Source organism: Zonotrichia leucophrys, chromosome 3 (assembly GCF_028769735.1).
Source record: "Zonotrichia leucophrys gambelii isolate GWCS_2022_RI chromosome 3, RI_Zleu_2.0, whole genome shotgun sequence".
Classification (NCBI taxonomy): domain Eukaryota; kingdom Metazoa; phylum Chordata; class Aves; order Passeriformes; family Passerellidae; genus Zonotrichia; species Zonotrichia leucophrys.
In genome coordinates, this window is record NC_088172.1 from 102,688,533 (window position 1) to 102,708,054 (window position 19,522).

Here is a 19,522-nt window from a genome sequence, read left to right on the forward strand (position 1 = left end):
TTTTCAGACCTGCCCTCATTCCCAGCCTTGAAGTGGAAAAAACATTTGGAAACAGCTGCAGCAAAGCAAATGCTTGTAGGGCCTTGCAGGTATTCTTAGTATTTATAATAAATACAGGTATGAGAAACCACCACAGGTACGTACATCTCTCCATTTATAGTTTCTCTGAAATCTATTAAATCCCACTTTGGCTGAAAGGAGAGAGAAATGCAGTGAAACCCATGGCTCTCACCTAGGAAAAATACCCCAAAAGGTAGCCTATCAGTTTTAAAATGACTTTGCAGCCTTTATTTTGGTCATCTCAGTAAATGCCTAATTACCACTTGGACTAGTTTCCTCCCTGGAGCCAGTGCTCATTAAAAACTCCCCTGAATTCAGTAAATCACTGAAGGCAATCTGGAGCTGGGATGCCTCAGTACCCCGCACCCCAGCTCAGCTCTTTTTTATTAATATCCTGAAGGGGCTCAGATGGTTTCCCCAGAATCCAGAATGGGCTTTTCTTCACCACCAGAGTCCCAAGTACATTTTGCAGCACAAACTGGTTGAGCGGAGTTTCTGTCCCTGCTTTTCTGCAGGAGAAATGTTCCCTTCTGTGTCTCGTGCTGTTCCCTCCTTGCCTCACTGAGCTGAAACCCCTGGGTGTGCCCACTCCTCCCTCAGGACACAGCATCATTTATTTGTCACATTTCTAAAGGCTGTTATCTTTTAGAAATCCATTCCTTAAACCACTGGGGTGGGGAACCAAGGGAATATCTTTGCTTTTTTTCCAACCTCTGTTTACTGCATCTGGCCAACTATTTTAGGAGTCATTTAATATTATCCTCTTGATTAAGGAAAAATATTACCTACTCTCAACTTAAAACTCTTTTGCCATCCTCCTTGCAGGATACATTTCAGGATACATTGTTACAGGAGAAATAACCATTAGCACAGTGTATTGGAGGTCTCAATTATGTTCACAGCCACAGAAATGGCTTACAAAAACCTTTGAGGGTTTTCCACCAAGATGTTTGGAAAGGAAGTTACAGTTCTGGTAATTTCCCATTTTGATTTCCTCTAAATATTTCTGTCTGAGAAACAAAACCAAACAAACAAGTAAACCCATGTTAGTGGGTTCAGCAGAATCAGTTCATCTTAATTTTCCAGACCCCTTTAACACAGCTTTGGTGAGCCAGACTTTGCAGCTTAGAGTGGATCTTACATTGGGAGATCCTTTTTGACTCCTTATAAAAAAAAAAATCCTAGCTATTATAACATGCTTTAAATATTGTAATTTCTTTAGCATTTTAACCTTTCAATAATAATCCTATTTAATGAAAAAAAAACCCCAAGACAAAGTCTTGTGTAAATGAGATTTCAAAAAAGCTTCAGGTCAGCACCATGATCCCAGGAAAACCTCCCCCACTGCAGAAACCAAGACTGATTTTCCAGAATCTCCACTGGCAGAGGCAACACTTGCTGTGCCTCAGCTTTCCTTGCCTCGAGGGAAAATCTTCCAGCTCCCCAGGCCTTTTGAGGTGCAGCTTTCTCTGGACTCAGGCCTTGGTGTGTTCCTGGGGTGTCTGTGCAGGGCCAGGAGCTGTCCCCAGTGATCCTGCTGGGGAGAGGCAGCTCAGGAGGTTCTGGGATCCCAGCTGGCTGCTGACCTTGCACAGACCCTCTGGGCACCATTGCAGCTCCAACCCAATTAAGGCATTACTGGACATGGGCTTGGCTCTCTCAGCGCTGCCACATCACTTCAGGATGGATCTGGGGCGGTTTTGAAGGAGACTCAGATCCTGCTGCCTCAGCATTCCTAGCCCTATTTGCCATAAACAAGGAAGAAACAGATTTTAATGAGAACACTTAATGCCAAAATTTTTGCAAGTGCTTATGTTTAACTATCTGATTACATTATTAAGAATTTATTCTATTTTGAAGGCACTGTTTGACATTCTCAGAAGGTACATCAGCCTCATTAAGAGGCTGAGAAAGGCAGAAACTGAGCTTGCAAGTGAAATTTAGTTTGTCACCAATACAGACACAAACACTTACATTGTGCCATCTGCCTGCTTGCTCCAGCATTCCAGGAGGATGCTCAGGAGCTGTGTTTTCCTTTAGCCTTCCCTTGGCCCCTGGTACAGGACTTTGTTGCTGCAGTAACCAATTGATACTGGCAGAAAACAGCATTTATTTAGAAATGTGAAAGAGAAGGAGAGCTGGATTTTAAAAAATATAACTCACAAAAGCAGCCTTGACCTTGCAAGCAGCACTGCTGGAACATCAGCAGGGGAATTTGCGTTCTGAGCATTAAATGCACCAAATGAACCAAGTATGTCTCTGTCTCCCAAAGGGTAAAGAGAGACCACATTTGCTCTCATTTTTAAGGTCTCTGGTTTCCAGGTTCTTGTTTGAACAGATATCACAGAAGACAAAAAGCTGCCTCAAATCTCATTTTAGTTTTGTGGTCACTCTTTCCCCTTTCTCATCTGCTCTCCATCTTCCAGAGCTCATTTCCCAGCCTGGTGCCGGCGATTGCCCGCCTGGAATGAGGCTCAGCCTTCCAAATGTCAAACACATGAAAGCAGAAAAAGCCTGAGACGAAAGTGGGCTCCAGGCCCAGCCTCAGCCAGGCTGAGCTCTGTGGCAGCACAGGCAGGGAGGGCTCTGTCCCCAGCACCCACAGGACACGGGTGAGCTCAGCTGACAGCTGGGACACTGGGCAGGGAGCAGGGCCGTGTCTCTGGGTCACTGTCACCCACAGAGCACCAGCAGCACCAGCCTGGCACGCGTGGCACTGGGGAAAGGAAGAGCCCAGACCGTGCCAATCCTGCTCCTGCCTTGGGCAGTGCACACCAGCTCTGGAAACAAAGGGAGGGAAACCAGAGCTTGTGGAAATTCTATTTTCTTCCTTTCCCCTCCTCTCCCTTTTCCTCTGTCCACACAAAGAATCACATCAGGAGCAGCACCCCCTGGTGCTTTGCTGGTTTAGGATTCCCCTCCTGGGGCAGAGCAGCCCCAGGGCTCTGCCCAGAGCTGGAGCTGGGGAAGGGGAGCCAGGAGACAGCGGGTGTCCCATGTGCCCCCTGCTCAGCCTCAGCTGGGATCCCTGACAGTGCTGCTGTCCAGCTGCATCTCAGAGCCCAGAGGACAAGTCCATCAGGATATTCAGGACAGAGACCAAATGGGTAATAATAGTAATAATAAATAAATAAATAAATGGTGAGAGACACAAAGAACTCACCCACCACTGGTGGCCTCACATTGGCTGATCACAGAACCTCCCACTTTCTCAGTTCCGTGGGACATGAACAAAACTGGGAATGGAAATTAAGTGGCTCCTTAATGAACCTGCTTAGTTTTGGAGCAGAATACTGAAGATTCCTCAACAGCACCATCAGCTTTAAATCCCCCAAACAGCCTGTGGCCTCCAGTACAGCAGGTCCTTGGCTGAGTGCTGTGGTATTCAGTACACAAAGATCTATTTGCTAAGATGGGAGTGGGTACTGAGGGGATAGAGATCCTCTGGGAGAGCTGGGATGTGAGCATGGAAGTGGCCCAGGAGGATGAGAACACAGTGAACACAACAAAATACAGCCTGTTCTGGTGGAAGACAATCCCAGTAATTAATAGGATGTGATATAAACTTGATTAATTTCAGTGCATATTTACTGCACTGTTCACCAGTGATTTATCTTAATTTTATATTAGCATTAATATATTCAGCTTGACCAGAGAAGTATTATTTTCATTACTCACCATAAAGGAGAATTTTTTCCAAAGGAAAGCTAATTTTACACATAATCCATCATTTGAAATTAGCCCAGCATTCCTGCCTTTTACAGATACAATTAGTGGTAAACTCCTGGGAAAGCCTCTTCTTGCACCCTGTGGCATCAGCTACAAATGCTCAGCCCACAGGGGAGGTTTCAATTGGATATTAGGGAAAATTTCTGCACTGGGATATCATCAAGCATTGAACAGGCTGCCCTGGCAGTGGGGGAGTCACCATCCCTGGAAATATTTAAAAACTGTGTGGATGTGGCACTTGGGGACAGTGCTGGCCTTGCCAGTGCTGGGGGAATGGCTGGACTGGATGGGCTTGGAGGGCTGCTCCAACCTAAATCCCTCCATGATTCTGTGCACACTTCCCTTGGAAGGCAGTGCTGATTACCAGCAGTGTGCAAAATGCTCCCTTTCCCCCTGTGCTCAGTCAGTGATGTGGATCAATGGCTCAGAAGCAGCTGAGCTGTGCTAACATTTCCCTGTCTGTAATTAAAAGAAAAGGAAGTTGTGGCTGAGCAGGGCCAGCAGAGCTGCTCTGGGGAGAGCAGGGATGCTCCTCGTGTCTGACTGTGAGCAGAGGAAGCGAGAGATGGATTCCTGCCCTCAGCAGGGCTGCCAGCTCAGGGGGTTCTTCCCATTACAGAACAAACCTGCTCAGGCTCTCCCATTGCCTGGGCACTCTGCTGCTTCAAACAGCACTTCTGGAGCCACTCAGAGCTGAGGAAATTCAGCAAAACCACACCTATTCCTGCCAGATGAAGGGCTCAGCCCAGAAACAGCACCAAGCCAGAGTGCTGCCTGCTGTGAGCTACAGACTCAGAGGATCTAATAAAAAAATCAAGAATAAAGTGGTGATTTTTCCCCACAATAACTAAAATGATGCACAGGATGTTTGTGTGCCATTGCTTGCATTTGTTCCTGGAATAAGCAAACAGACAGTGTTTGATGCTCCATTAAGGAGCAAAACAAGAGAGTAGAAAGCTTTTCATGCTGCACAAAGAGTTTCAAGCAGGTTTTTAATATTAAAAATGATTCAGTTTAATATGCAAGGTGTCCCCCAAGTAATTAAGCCCAGAGAGACCAGCTTCTAAAACATGTAAGTAGTAGCAAGAGCACAAAATGGAAAGATTGAAGGTGATTTTGTCCTTTCTGAGGAACCCTGGGGTTTAGTAATAATGCCAAAAAAGGGCAAGTCTGGGCAATGTCACTGCTCACAGTCAAACATCTTGGCTTTATGGAGCTGGAAACCTTTCTCTGAAATAATGTGCTCCTGGAATATTGATCATGTTTTTATTGTAAAAAGACAACAGTTGGCACTTGGTTTTCCATTACCTTCCATGCTACCCTGCAGTGACTTTAGATATGAGCAAATCCAAGCCTTTCCTAAAGGAGGTGTTAGTGGATGGCAACATTCAGAAGTGAACCACTTTTTACTTCTGTATGGGAAAAAAAATCTTGAAAATGGAGATAAAACACTAAGCAGGAAAATACTTTTCCTGATTCAAAATAGTTATTTCCAGATAGGACAAAGGCAAGTAGATATGTCTGTGTGCAAATTCTAAAAGGCTCTCAGGGAAGAATGATGCTCAGGTTAAAAATAGGTGAAAAACTTGAAGGTTTCTGTTTTCTGAAAGATATTTCTTATTTTTTAATCATGAATCACCAGTCCATAGCCTGTCAAACTAGCCTTAAATCAGAAAGAAATCAACTTTCATATTTATAAATTCCTGCTATAACAGGAACCTCTCCTGATTCTCACTGGTTAAAGACTCCCACAACTCCTGTTGGTGATCATTGTCGTGCAATGGTAGGAATTACAGGTAACTTTTCATCCTGAGAAACCAACATTTTAACTTTAAAAATTATTTGTATATCCTAAGCATTACACAAGTCTGTACAGCAGAGTGACAGGAAAAGGAATGGAACAAAAAGGAAGTGAAAAATGGCTGGAAAAGGGCTTTTCAGAGCTTGAGTTTTCTTTTGTTAACCTCTAGCCAACCTAGCAGTAACTCATGCTCCATAAAAGTGCCCAAAGGACTCCACTGCCCCTGCACATGGCAGAACACATTTCACCAGACCTCAGCACCCAACCTAGCTCCTGTTGTGTCACAATCACAATGAAAGAAACACAAATGTGGAACCATTTTATGTGTGACATCCACACCAACACTGGCAATTCCAGTGGCAACAGTGAAATTCCAGATGGGAGAGGCTGCAGAATTCCTGTATCTGCTTCAAATAGAGATGGTGAAATGAAACATTCAGCTTCCTGAGGGCTTCCTCTCAAACAACAGCCATGATGTTCCCAAGGCAAAGCTGGGTCCTGCAGGCAGCTCTCCCTGCACAACAGGAGCCAGGAATGGCTTTGGGAATTCAGCAATTCTCAGGAGCCAGGAATGGCTTTGGGAATTCAGCAATTCTCAGGACCAAGGAATGGCTTAGGGAATTCAGGAATTCTCAGGAGCCAGGAATGGCTTTGGGAATTCAGTTTCCAGGCAGGCCTTTGGTGCTCACCCAAAGGAACATTCTATAGGAGCCTCCATGGAAAGCTCAAGGTGTCTCAGTGCAGTCCCTGAGCACACTCCAAGCTTGCTTCAACTGATTGTTAGAGATTTTCTACCTCAGCAAAGTCCTGATCACTGGGTTTTAGTTTGCAATTTTCTGCCTACTTTTTAAATGAAAATTTCTTCCCTACCATTGCATTTATAGCAAATTTCTGCAGAGTTTGTTGGCATCACAAAACCAACAGCAATGAAAAGAATATTGAATAGATTTGTTCAGTGTAGTGTTGTGAAAGCTCTCTGGAATAAAAGCATCAAACATTGCAGGCTCATCTGTGCCAGGTGGGGAGTGTCATTCTGGAAACTGAGCAGATGTCTGATTACGTAGAAAGGGGCAAGAGAAACAGGGAAGTTTATTATTATCCCTTTCATGTTTGCATAAATGCACTGAGTGTTTCATTTTAAGAGATGCAAGGGGTTTCTGAATAGAGGTTTCCCTTTTGCTGTCCTCTGAAACACACCTTGGTGACTGCTCACTCAGAGAGAAGAGTCACCCCAAGGAAGTTCATTTCACATTGGATTCCAATGTCTGTCTCTGCCCACTGCACACAAACAGCCACTACAAGGATTATTTGATCAAAATTAATAAATCTGGAAGTGACACTAAACTAGAAGCTGGGTGGGTCCCTTTTAATCTTTGCTGGATCATCCAAGACCAGTTTTGTGGGAAGCACAGCAGGTGTGCCATGCCCAGGGCAGAGGGACACAGCACTGGAGCACCGGGATGTCACAGCAGGGGACATTCCATGGAACCCTCACTGAAGATGCAATTCTGCCTTAAGGCTTGGAAAGCTGAGGCAATGAAGAGTGGAAGAACTGCACTTGGAAAAGCTCAGTGAGGAACAAACCTCTCTCCAAACTCAGCTATGTGTAAACATCAGCAGTTTAGGATAAACATTTCAAAACCTGATTTCATCTCCTTTGAAAGTAGTTCCTTTCCTTGCTGGCTTTGATTAGGTCCTAAATGCCCTGCAAAAGCTGTGCATGGCATTTTTGGGGTACTTGTGTGACCTTTGGCAGGAGAAGTGGTACCTGGGAATAGCTTCCTGTACAAAGCAGGTTGATCAGAAAAGCTGGTCAGCATTTCTTAATGACAAATTCTATTCTGGTATGGTCTCTTTTTAAATTATTATTTTGTTTTTTGAACAGCAGCAGCATTTCTGGCAGCAGCACAGGTATTTTGAGCCCTGCAAGAGGATTTTCAGTATGCACAGAACTTCTGTAAATGGTCCAGCATAACATAGTGTTCTGCTCTGATGTTCCAGGATCTGCAGGAAGAGGGGAGGTAAGAGAAGAGGGTTGGGCCTCCTTAAAACTGAGGAAGGGAAGAATTATTCAGACAGGAAAAGGATGAAGCTGCTCAGAAAATCACAATAACTTCCTATCTGTCTTCCTCTCCACTTTACCTGCATTTAGGGCCTGTAATGCGAGCAATAAACTTCTTGACCTGCTCAGAAAAATGGATAAAGTAGCAACACTCTCACAGAGAGTGAGAGTGTGAGCTTAACAAAACAGGAGAAATGCTTTGGGGTATTGAACTTCTGAGTGAAGCCTGTAAAATATTAATTAATCTTTGCTGTCAATATAAACCCCAAATATAATTTAATACACCATGGAAGGAAAACAAACTTCTTGTACCTGTAATATTCCAAATGTTTCTCAGTGCCCAGGTGGGGAGCAAGCCCTGCCTGGGGAAGTGCCTGTCACAGAGAGTTGCCCTCAGCAACACAAAATTCCTGTCCTCTCCATACATTTTTTCATTCCAGCCTCAGTCAGGAATGCCTGGGTGATTTGGAGAGGCGATTAGGTTGCATTCCTGTTATTACAAGTAAGGGAATCAATACTAATTCACTTAGCTTTATTTTATAAGTGGCTAAAGAGATGTAACATCAGCCTCCAAAGAGAGAGAACACTTCCTGCGTGTGTTGGAATACTAATAAGAATTGGCTCAAGGTAACCACCCAGCAAGAGCTGTTTGCTAAAGCCAATTAGTTATTAATCAGGAGCTTGCTCATTTTTAAATGTCTGACAATTTTAAAATAAAGGAAAAATACAGCCTGGAGAGTGATAGCAAACCCAGACACTGCTGAAGTCAGGTAAGAAAGTAAAAGTATGCAGCATAGATTTTGTAATCTGAGACAGATAGTGAAAGAATTTCATTAAAAATAGAATCTTTCAAAACTCTGAAGAAGTTTAAATCCACCTCTGCAAAAGACCCTTCTCTATTCAACACCTGAACTTAAACTGAGGGCTTGGATATGCTGCTATGGAATAGGCATGTTACAGGTTACACATTTCAGATCAAAGGGCCAGGGCTGCATGGAAAAATACTCTGCAAAAATATGCACTTCACTTTCTTGGCTTCTTCCCTGGAGGTCTCCAAGGGCTGAACACTTAATGCTGAATAACCTTTCCTGGAATCTCTTTGTAGTGGATATAAGCCACTGAGAGAGAACCTGAGCCACAGGAGAAAGGAACGTCCCTCAGCCCCAGCCTTTGAGTTAGAACAGCCTTATTTCTAAATCCATCCAAAATGCACCCCAGTTTAACTGCAGAGCAAAGGCCTTCAGTGAGAATATCCTCCACCAGCAAACTGCTGCTGCAGCCACTGAGCCCTGTGCTGCTCCCAAACCCACAGCAGAGCAAGGCAATCCAGCATTTCCAGGCTTTGTGCCTGGCACTCAGTAACACCGGGATGCAGTAATGGCCATTATCCCCTCCAGCTGCTCTGCCATATTCTCCCTTCAAACCCATCACCTCCACTTTTGTTAAGGACCTGCAGAGCTTTCAGTTGGCTTAAACAATCAAGTTTCTCAGGATAAGAAATCAATAACCATTTAATATTTAAGCAGCTTACAAGCCACAGCTGAACTCTGCATGTGGCAGCAGTGTTCCAAGTACAGGGAATTTCTGCAAACCCCAGTGCCTGGAGCAGTGAGGTATTAACGTGGCTCCTGGTTATCTCCACCTGAGAGCCCAGCACTCACTTACAGAACAAACACTGCCCATGATGCCTGCCAGGGCTGGCTGTTCCCCCACTGAGTGCATCCTGCTCCAGCCTGGGGGCAGCATTGACAGCGAGCCCTTAATGGAGAGACAGCCCCGGGGGAGAGGCTTCGATTCCCCCTGCCGGTAAAGCAGGTACTGGGATCAATTGTGCCCTGCAGGTGATCCGTGGCTGCTCTGCTCTCCCAGGATATGTTTTGCTGTGGGTCAGCTCCTGAGAAAATCTTCCATGACTCTGCAGAACCAGAGCACTTAAAAGAGAGTTTCTGTGCCAAGTGGATAAATGCAGCCAGATGTTATGGACTGGCTGGGATAACAGCACTTGGAAACCACAAAATTAAACACAGACTGTACACAACAAACCTTCACTCAGGTATTTCCTTTGGACTCAGGAGGTATCACTGCCAGGAAAGAGCTCAAAGGGCAGGTGAGGCAGGAAAAAGAGCTCAAGGGAACAACTCCACTGATCCCAACTTAAGGGCCTTCCCCTGCATCCACCTATCAGCACTGATACTGAGAGATGGGAACTGGAAAGTTTCCAAGTATGTTTTCACCTCCAGTTAGGAGGTGAGAAAGAACAGCTCAAATAAGTATAAATATATATAATATCTGTCTAAAATTCTATATTTTGTAGACAAATTTGTCAGAACAGACCTCTTTTTGCATTGAAAGAAGGCTTAAAAGCAAAATAATCCCTTCTCTTTCCTAAGCTGTGTGAATACTTTAACAGTGAACACATTAAGTTTTAAAGGAAATCAATGTTATTTATTCCAAGCCTTTAAGAAGAGGTAAGAGACCTGAAACAAGGATTTTCTGCAGATAAAGACTGTTGGGTCCTTGTAATCCTCAGCTTGCTTTTTTATCCTGAGAAAATGTACTCCTTTGTTGCAGATAGTTGGCTGCTCCTGGACATCCCTAATCCGTGAGGGGCTGATCAGCAGCGCCGAGTTTCCGAGCAATGAAAGCCCTCATTAGGAACGGCTTTTGTCACCTCCCCGCGCAATGAAGAGATTGCTGCCACACAATGCACTCATCAATGGGCATTGTCCTTTCCCGGGGGATAATTCTGTTTATTTTCCTGCATCTCCTCGTGGCAGGAAACAATTGAATTGGGAAGAGAGAAAACAGGCAGCTATGCTTCCCTGAGGATTTGTGTGTGTCTTTCCAGTCTGGTTTTTTCCTGTAATTTCTCACTCCCGAGCTACTTGGGGGTGAGCTACACAGGGCATGTTCTCTGAGATGCACTCTGCCTATGAAAAACCCCTTCATTTTTATGAGCTCTGGGTTTTTAAGATTACTTGGTGACTTTCAGCATTGAGGAGCTCCAGAGCCATCTGTGAGCTGCAGGGGATTGGGCATTCCCTACTAACAGTGCCACAGGATGGATTTCCTGCCACGGGCTGGTAAAAGCCACCCCAGTGACTCCTGTGGGGCTCTGAGGACACGCTGTGGTTACCCAAGGCAGGGGAAATTGCAGTTTTATTTAGCATTTACAGAAGGCAGCTACCAGCAGTTGTTTACAGGAGCAAATACCCAGTGACAAACAGTTCCTGGAAGTATCCAGCCTCTGCCACACATTTTGCAAGGAAGCCAAGCCTGACAGGTTGTCTTTAACCTGGTACCAATCAATACAGCAGCAGCAGCAGCAGCTAATCACAGCCATTACTGCAGAGCTCTGGGAACAGCACCTGGAGAGGTTTGCACGGGGACCCAGGAGCTGGGAACGGGCAGAACTCTGCTCACAGACACTGCGAATCCAACACCCCCAGGATGGGAATAACAAACCAGCAGCAGAAGGAAAGCCCTTGGAGTAACACACTCCAAACTCCACTTATCCCACAGGTAGAAAACAGAGATCCAGGCCTGTTTTCTGTCTCTGGCAGAGCAGCCTGAGTCACAATGAAACAGATTAGCTGAGAAACAGCAATAAAACCTCCTTCCCTTGCTAGTGTTGCTGCTCTCACTGGGATTTCAGGGGGGTCACTGCAGGGACAGGGACCTGCAGCTCCCAGTTACTAAGGGGTACATTATGCTAAGGACAGCTGAGTCTCTGGGATGACACACTGGAAACCCACCTGGCACGGGAATTGTGGTCAGAGCTCTTAACTACAGGGACTTGCTGGTAGAGTTTTCCAGGAGAAAATATGTCACTATCACATTTACTCGTCAATTATTGCTAATAGAAACAAATAACTTGCTTACTTAAAGTAATTACAAACCTCGTGCTAAGAAACAAAAATTAAGTTAAGCAAGCACAACTCATTTCTTCACCATTTCCCCACTGGCAAAATAATTAAATTACATTTTGCAATTTTTAGGAATTCTTAGTATGAATCATTGATTTTATTCTAATAACATGATTGAGTAGTCTACAATTTTTTCAGGAGTTGCAAACGCTTTCACAACTCCAGATTGTCACCACACAAAAAGAGCAAAGGAAAACATTGAAATGGTTTTATTTGAAACTGCCTTTGTATCCACACCAGCTCCAGGAGCATTTTGCAGATGTTTTCTCTTACACATGTATTTGCCAGCTTTGTCAGGAACCAAATGCCAGTGAGGAATGCAAGCCTGCCCCAGCATGGTGGACAATTTTCTTGTCCTCTGACCATGACAGCCCTTCCAGGGCAACATAAAAGAGATTTTTAACAGAGGGCTTCTTTTTTTGCAAGTTACTCTCTTCCTATTCCCATTACAGGAACCTGATGACCAGACCTGTGTCTTCTGAAATTCTATTCTTGTTTCCTTTCATTTCATTTCTTTCAGCTTTCTTCCTAAACTTTTCCCTTTGATGCCCACCTGGAACCTAAAATGCTTTTTTATGCTGTAATGATCCTTGTCAGAAGCTCCTGGCTCCTTAGGGAAGCACAAAGCTGTGCACACAGCTCACAGAGACTCCTCTCACTTCAGCTGCCCATTCTCCAGCAGGTTTGAGCTGATTCAGTGCTCAAAGAATGACTTTACCTTCATCTTCCTCCTCCTCTGATAATTTAACTCCTGGGGCATTAAATGACCAACCCCAGCTTGTTCTTAAACTTCAAATCAGCCTGTGACCACTTGGGCTGGATTTACTGCTGTTAGGATCTGCATTGTTGTGTTTAGCTTTTCCAAGATAAGTGTGTTGTTTTATGCTTTTGACATAGCACAGACACAGAGATGTCTTTTTTCATCATCTCACAAGTATCTCAGCTAATCAGCGTTTCTGTTTCATGGTTACAGTCTCCTGGCAACAAAACTTTATCTCAAACTGCCCCTTGTTGTTTTGGAGACCCTGTGCCCAGAGCATGGTACATCTTTTCTTTTTCCAAACACTCTTAGTGCTTTTCCTTGTTCTCCTTGTGATTACCCACTGCTGGTCTGAAATAAAGCACCAGGAATATGCCAACATTTACACACAGATTACTCCTGCTTCTGGTTGTTCCCTTGCACATGATCCACAACTCTGTCACTGAGAAAACCCTTACTTCACAGAAAAAAGGAAAAAGAAAGCCCCCAAGCCACCAAGAACGGCATAGGAGGCTCAGCTGTACTTTTCCAAGAGAGCATTCACACATGCCAGCTGTTCCAGCCTTACAGGCCTGTGGCAGAGGCTTACAGCCTTCAAAAAAGAGATGGGAGGCTCTTTTAGAATATGTTATCCATAAATTCAAACTTTCTGTTGCTGACAGCTTCAGGGAGGACACCACCTCCCAGTAAGCCAGAGCAGCCTGGTCATTTGGAGCCAGCACTCCAATCCTGTCAGTTCAGACCAAAGCAGAGATACCTCAGACCTGGCTCTCTCCCCGTCCAAGGCATTTAACACAATTTAACATTGATATTTGTGATTTGACTGGGGGGATGAGCCTCAGCCTCACCTGCATGTCACACCTCACACACATATTGATGCTCACTGATGTTTCTTGAGCCCCGTTCCTCCAGACTCTCATGCAAAAATAAATGTGGGGTATTTTTGTATAAAAGCTAGACAGATAACGTGAAAGACTTGTATAGCACCAGCAAAGTGGCCTAGGTAGTCATGACAACCACGTCAGTGCTTATAAAACTTCCCTTCTTCTTAATCTTTTCTGCAGTTTAGATAGCACACATGTGAGCTGTAAAAACCAGTATCTGATGTGCAGCAATAAAATGGAAAGTGAAATGTTCCCAGCAGCCCTCACAGCAAGGCTCAGACACTGACAGCTGTTGGTGCCATTGGCAGCAGCTTTGTCCAGCTCCCAGAGGGACCCCTCAGTGTGCCCAGGCCTCAGAGAGACCAAGAGCCTTTTCCCAGCTCTGGGTGAGCAGGGAAGGGCAGCAGGGAGAGGGTTAACTCTGCTTTTAAGGGAAGAAGATCAGACACTAAACACACACAAGCACATTATAGATATATTCAAATCCCCACATACTTACAGTTTCCTTCATCATCTGATCCCTGGAGGGCTCTGCTGCTCAGCCCCAACTCAAGGGACTGTGGGTTCCCACAAACCATCCTTCCTTGAGCAAGAAGCAACATCCATCTTTTGCTTTCAATCTTCTATGCTCATGACTTTTTCACCTCATTTTTAATGTGGAAATTTAAGACCCCTCCCAGCCTTATCATTCACAGGTGGAAACCAAAGCACACCAGAAATAAATACCCCTCTCTATCCTAGAGGGAAGTAAATATATTTGCTTCAGCAAAAGGGAGTGACTGCTGTCAGTAAAACAAATCACTCCCTCTCTAATCAAGTGATAAACTCAAGAAAATTGCAATGCTTAATATACCAAAATCTGCCAAGAATCATGTGTACCTTCAAAGGATAAAAAATGGTTGGCATCTGGACTCTAATAACTGAACTCACTTTCATGTACTATTATTGTTAAGAAGCGTAATTTACTGAGGTAAAAGACAAATAAAACTCTTACTTTATAATAAAATAATTATGGTCAGTGGGCTCATTTCTTTCTTTCTCTCAGCTGTGAAGAAGAACTCTCTGACATCTGTAAGAATTCCCCAACTGCACGTGACACTGAACTTACCAGGTCTCCATCAGCTGTGTCAGGGAAACAGCTCCATCTTCCGGGAGGCAGCGGCCGGGGAGGGAGCGCTTCCCGCGGCTCCTTCGCCTCTTCGCGGGCTTTGTCAGCGGCGCTGCCCGTGCAGGATCGCTGGGCTCAGCACTCGGTGTCTCGGGGCTGCTTGGCAGTGGCAGAACTGTGAAAACAAAGTAAACAGAGACTTAGCAGCCAATCCGCGGCAATGAAGGCATCCCACAAAACCAGAGGCACGGCGAAGACACTCCCGAGTACCCCAAATCCACAATGACGCGGGTGCAGAACACAAACGCCCTTTAGGATGATCCCTGCCACGAGCAAGTTCCGCAGCTCCCAACACAGAAATTAGCGACACCACATATACAGTCAGTGCCGAGATAGCCCAGCAAATGCCTGACAGGATTCTTCTCCAGCAGGTAAAGATTGGATGCTAGCAACTTGTTCTACAACATGGGGAAAACTGCTCTCAGAGTTTGGGATACTGCATTTAGCAGCGTACAAATGGCAGTTTGGGATGGAAGCTTTGCATATCTTTCCAACTCAAAACGTCACAATGTGAGTTCTCTCATAACAAGTACCATGATCCACAAGGGCTGGGAATGAGCTCCCTGAGAGATGCTAAGGAAGCTCCTTAGGCAGGAATCAGAGATTTAAATTGTGCTGTTTCATTGGCTGTGATTCTGCTTTAAGCATGTAAAGTCTGACTGAAGCCAAATAACCAAACGCCTGCATCACCTTCCCAGGAACATTAATGCCAACTGTTGATAAGTTCCTGTTAATTATACACAAAATCATTATTTTGGTCTTAGACTTTCAGTCACTTTTCTGCAGCTTTTGACAGCCATAACCACCTTCATCTTTAGGTTCCTGTCTACTTTGCTCATTAACTACAGAGAGCAGAACTTGAGTTACCTCCAAGGGTCACTGACCTTATTACGTCTCCACCTTTTTCCCCACATGGAAAATAATGAGCCTGAAACTAATACCAAGCTCCTTGGTTGATCCCAGGGAGCTGTGCATGGTGTTCCTGCACTGACCAGGAGGAGAGGGGACTCTCATCAAGCAATGACTGAGGACAAATAATCATTTTTAGATGTTCATGACAAAAACCTGTACCACCCTCTGTAACATTTAGAGGTGAGAGTTCTCCAAAGACACCAATAAGAGAACATTTACCATTCCTTCTGGATTTTTTGTTTGTTGGGGGTTTTTTAGTTTGGTTGTTGATTCTGTTTGTGTGGTTGATTTTTTGGCTTGTTTGGGTATTTTTTGGTGGGAGGACATGTTTTGGGGTATTTTTGGTGTTGATTTTTTTCATAATACTGACTTAAAGCTTTGTTGTGTAGTTTTAGTTGAAGTACATTGAAAATACATTGGTTGTACATTTAGTACATTGACTGATTGGTGAAAAATAAATCACCCCACATTTCTTATACAGCAAAGAACCCGGCTGAAGATCCTCCCTTGTTTTTGATTGTGGAATGTCTGAGACAGAACAGAATGGCCCCAGATTGGTTTAATCACAGGTGATGCCTGATTTTTCTTTCTCTAGGTGAATCGAATTGTTTATGTTGATCTCCTAAACCACATGGAACATTCTCTCTCAGCTGGGCCCAGGAGACAAATATTGAGTCCTTCCTCAAGCGAGAGGACAAGAGAGGAACTTCACAGCACAAAGGATTTCCAGTCTCCATAAAATGCTTTCACCCACTTTTTTTGCGCCTCTCCTTGTCTGCCCCTCCAGCACATAGGCGATCATTGTCAGATATTTATTTCAGATGTTTTCTCTCCCTTAATTCCTTCTTCAAACTTCAGCTTTTGCTGAATTTAGTACAATGCATCTAAAGCTTTTCTGGCAGCTCTTACACCTGCAGATTTTGGCGAGACTCTGCCTTTCTCCAAGAGCTCTGCAATTCCCCTTTCACCACATCAAGCCCACTGTCCAGGAAGTCCAACAGAGCCTCATTCGTTGAACCACAAGGTTTTTGCCCAAGGAGCTCCCTGCAGCCCTGCCTGAGCCACCTGCAGCCTGTTCCTGCAGGAAACACGGAGCCACATGGGTCTGGGCTCCGCAGGGAGTGCCTGCTGCTTGTCACAGCTGTGCCTCACCAGTGTCCCCCCGCCACCACCCTCCTCTGCCCTTCGGTACCAGCCCAAGCCTGGGGCACACTTTAGGGTTTCTCTAAACTCTGCAAAGTCAGGGAGAGGTTGGAACTGACATCCAAAAATAACTTTGTGCTGAGCTTTAATCAATGAACTTCAAAAGGTTTGCTGATCCAGCCCATAAAATACAATTTTAGCTCCTTGTCCGTGGTGCAGCCTCCTGTAACATGGATCAACAGGGAAACCCCCACTGCAGCTCCAACATCAGGGCCACAAACAGCCAAGCCCACTAACAAGCGTTTCATTAGTGCTCCATAGCAACACTGAGCTGCTGCTGCTGCTCCTGCCAGTCACACAGTTGCACGAGGAGGTGACAGTGGCTTTCTGTTTGTCATCTGGGAGGGCAAAGAAGATAAGGGAGTCAAAAGAAGAGAATCCTCATCACTACTGGAGCAGCTGCTTTCCTGCCCTGAAGCTCCACTGCAGCATTTTCTGGTGCCTTTTTGCTACACAGATTCTTGGACAAAGCACTCCTGGGTGCTGCACTCATTGTAACAGCCTGTGCAATGCTTGGAAGGGTGTGGATAAACAGTGACCAGAACAGAGCTTTGAAATGACAAATTTCCCTATTCCTAGGGAGGGAAGGCAGAATTCTTTCCCTCTCTCCAAGGCAAGAACTTCAATCAGCTTTCTGTCCCTCCTGGTTCATGGGATTTGTCCTTGGCTGGGGGCGCCATGTCAGGGACAGTGTCACCTCCAGCCATCACACCCCTCAGTCCCACACCAGGCTGGGCCAGGCCTGACTGCAAGTTTTCCTTTTCCAGGGATGTCCCAAGGGAAATTCCCACTCAGAGGGAATTGCTCAGAGGCCTCTCAGCAAGCTTTGCTCCCTGCTTTCCAGGCACTGTAAGTGACTTGGAGCACATCAAAGCCCTCAGCAGCCACAGCATTGATGCCACCAGGGAGGCACTGCATTCAGCACCAACATCAGGAGGAAATATTTGAGGAGAGCTGAACCAAAACCCTGCTGAGATCCATACATGTGTTTCTGCTCCCGCAGCTCCTGCATCACCTGTACTCAGCAGATGTTAGAATCAGGTGATCAATTATGAAAAATAAAAAATTCAAATATTAACATTATAATTATAAGTGCTGGGAGGGTCTCAGCACCTAACTGTAAAACAAAAACCCAAAGAAGGCAGCCCAGTGCTCTTCCTGCTGTGCTGGGGCTGTGCCATGGGAAGCACAAGGTGTCCTGGAACCTCAGCACAAATACCCCACTGACACAAACAAAGGCAGCACCCCCCTGGGCTGAGGTGCAGCTGACATATGGTAGATTTTGTGAGTCATTTACTGCCTGCTTTTGCCTAGCTGTCCCTTTTTTTTTTTTTCCAGCAGGACTTCAGAAGAGTGATAATTAATTTTAAAATAACCATGGACTCCTTTTCAACTTTTCCAGACTAAAACTGAAGTCCATCCACTGCAGTCAACTGTAATTAGGCACACTTTACCACCTTGCTTTCCCAACCTCTAAAAAGGGTTTTCCTCAGAGGATGAAAATTTTAATCAACTGAAAGGTCCCATGTAGGTTATAACTCCTTTTATTCTCCTCTCAGGAAGATTTGCCTGACTGAAATCTGAGATCCAAGAAACGCAAGGATTGGGAATGGAAGCCTGCAAGCTGCATCAGGAAATCCCAGAATATCCATCCCTGTACAGGTTCCACACCATGACTGTTTTGTTGACACCTTTACATCAGCGCTCAGGGCAGAGTGGGGAATAACAGGAACCTCCTTTTCCCTTTTTTCTCTACCCCACTTCCCCATCAAGAAGATGAGTATAGAATGAGGGCTTTAAACTTCAAAATAAAGGATCTTTGTCCTGAGACACAGAAAAGCCACTCAAAAATGAGAAGCTATCACTTCAAGTTATCACAAGGCTATTTATAATCATTTGAGGTCATTAGCAGGTTGGCTGACTGACTCCTGTGTGCAGCCTCCTTCCACACACATTAAAATCATCTCATTTGGACAGAATTCCAACCAACTCTGCTATTGAAGTGAAGGGAGACGACCCATCTTCATTGATCAGCATTGAGCTCCAACTTTATTGATTCAATCAGTCACCTTTTATAACAGTGTTAATTAAGCTCATACATATTGCAAAATCCGAGCTCATCATAGGTCAGAGATTACACACCAACCCCTCCTTTTGTTTTCAATACCTGTGGTTTGTTATTGAAACCAAGATTTGTGTTCTCACCCTGATATGAAAGGTTCTCAAAACTTACTTTTACTTTCCCATACTTTATCCAAGGACAAGGTATTTACTTGTTATTAAAAACAACCTGAGAACTTCTGCAGTTTACATAAACGTGCCTGAGTATCTTGTTGTTTACAGAAACAGGCTTTGAGAATTTGCTCCTCACAACTGCCTTTTACTTTTCCATCAGCTGTATATTTTCATGGCCTTTTTTCCTTCAAGCCATGTCTGAGCAAAATTCTCCAACACTCTGCCTCAAACAATTGATGCTTTTCCACAGCAATTTTAAAATTCTGAAACACCTGGAGATAACCAGAGAAACTTTCAGCCATGGGTCAGGAAAGCTCTTCTAGAGATGGAATAGCAAAGTCTTCCTTGCTATGTCTTTGAGATAAACCCCTGAATAAGAATTCCAACAAGAATCCAAAGTGCAGGGCATTAGAAAGAGGCAGAGCAAAGGGTTCACAGCAAGTGACAGCTTTGGGGTTATTGAGCCTCCAGGAAATTTAAATACCCACTGATTTTTGCAGCTGAGAAAGTAACTATTGTGTTTCTGGGCAAAATGCTCTCAGTGGCTCTGAGAGATGCACTGGAAGAAAAAAAATTAATCATGCACTGTTGAATAAATTTCTTTAAAGGACAGGGAAGGCCACAGTCTGACCCTCACACAGCCCAGCTCTGGCTCCTTTGTGCTCCTCTCTAATGGAATGAGAGCAGCAATGCTCACGGCTCCTGAGAGCAGTGGGGAGATAAAATCATTCCCTGCCTCCAAGCAGCTCCCAGGAGATCCTACCTGGCACAGATCTTCTTGT

At 44.7% G+C, this 19,522-nt stretch overlaps 1 long non-coding RNA gene across 1 annotated transcript in view; it reads right to left on the reverse strand.

Annotated features, from left to right (window-relative positions):
* The window catches only part of LOC135445053 (uncharacterized), a 61,007-nt gene that overhangs the window by 8,144 nt on the left and 33,341 nt on the right, over positions 1-19,522 (reverse strand). The window contains exon 2 of the long non-coding RNA XR_010439444.1: positions 14,331-14,505. This is a non-coding gene — a long non-coding RNA (uncharacterized LOC135445053). The remainder of the gene's footprint in view (positions 1-14,330; positions 14,506-19,522) is intronic.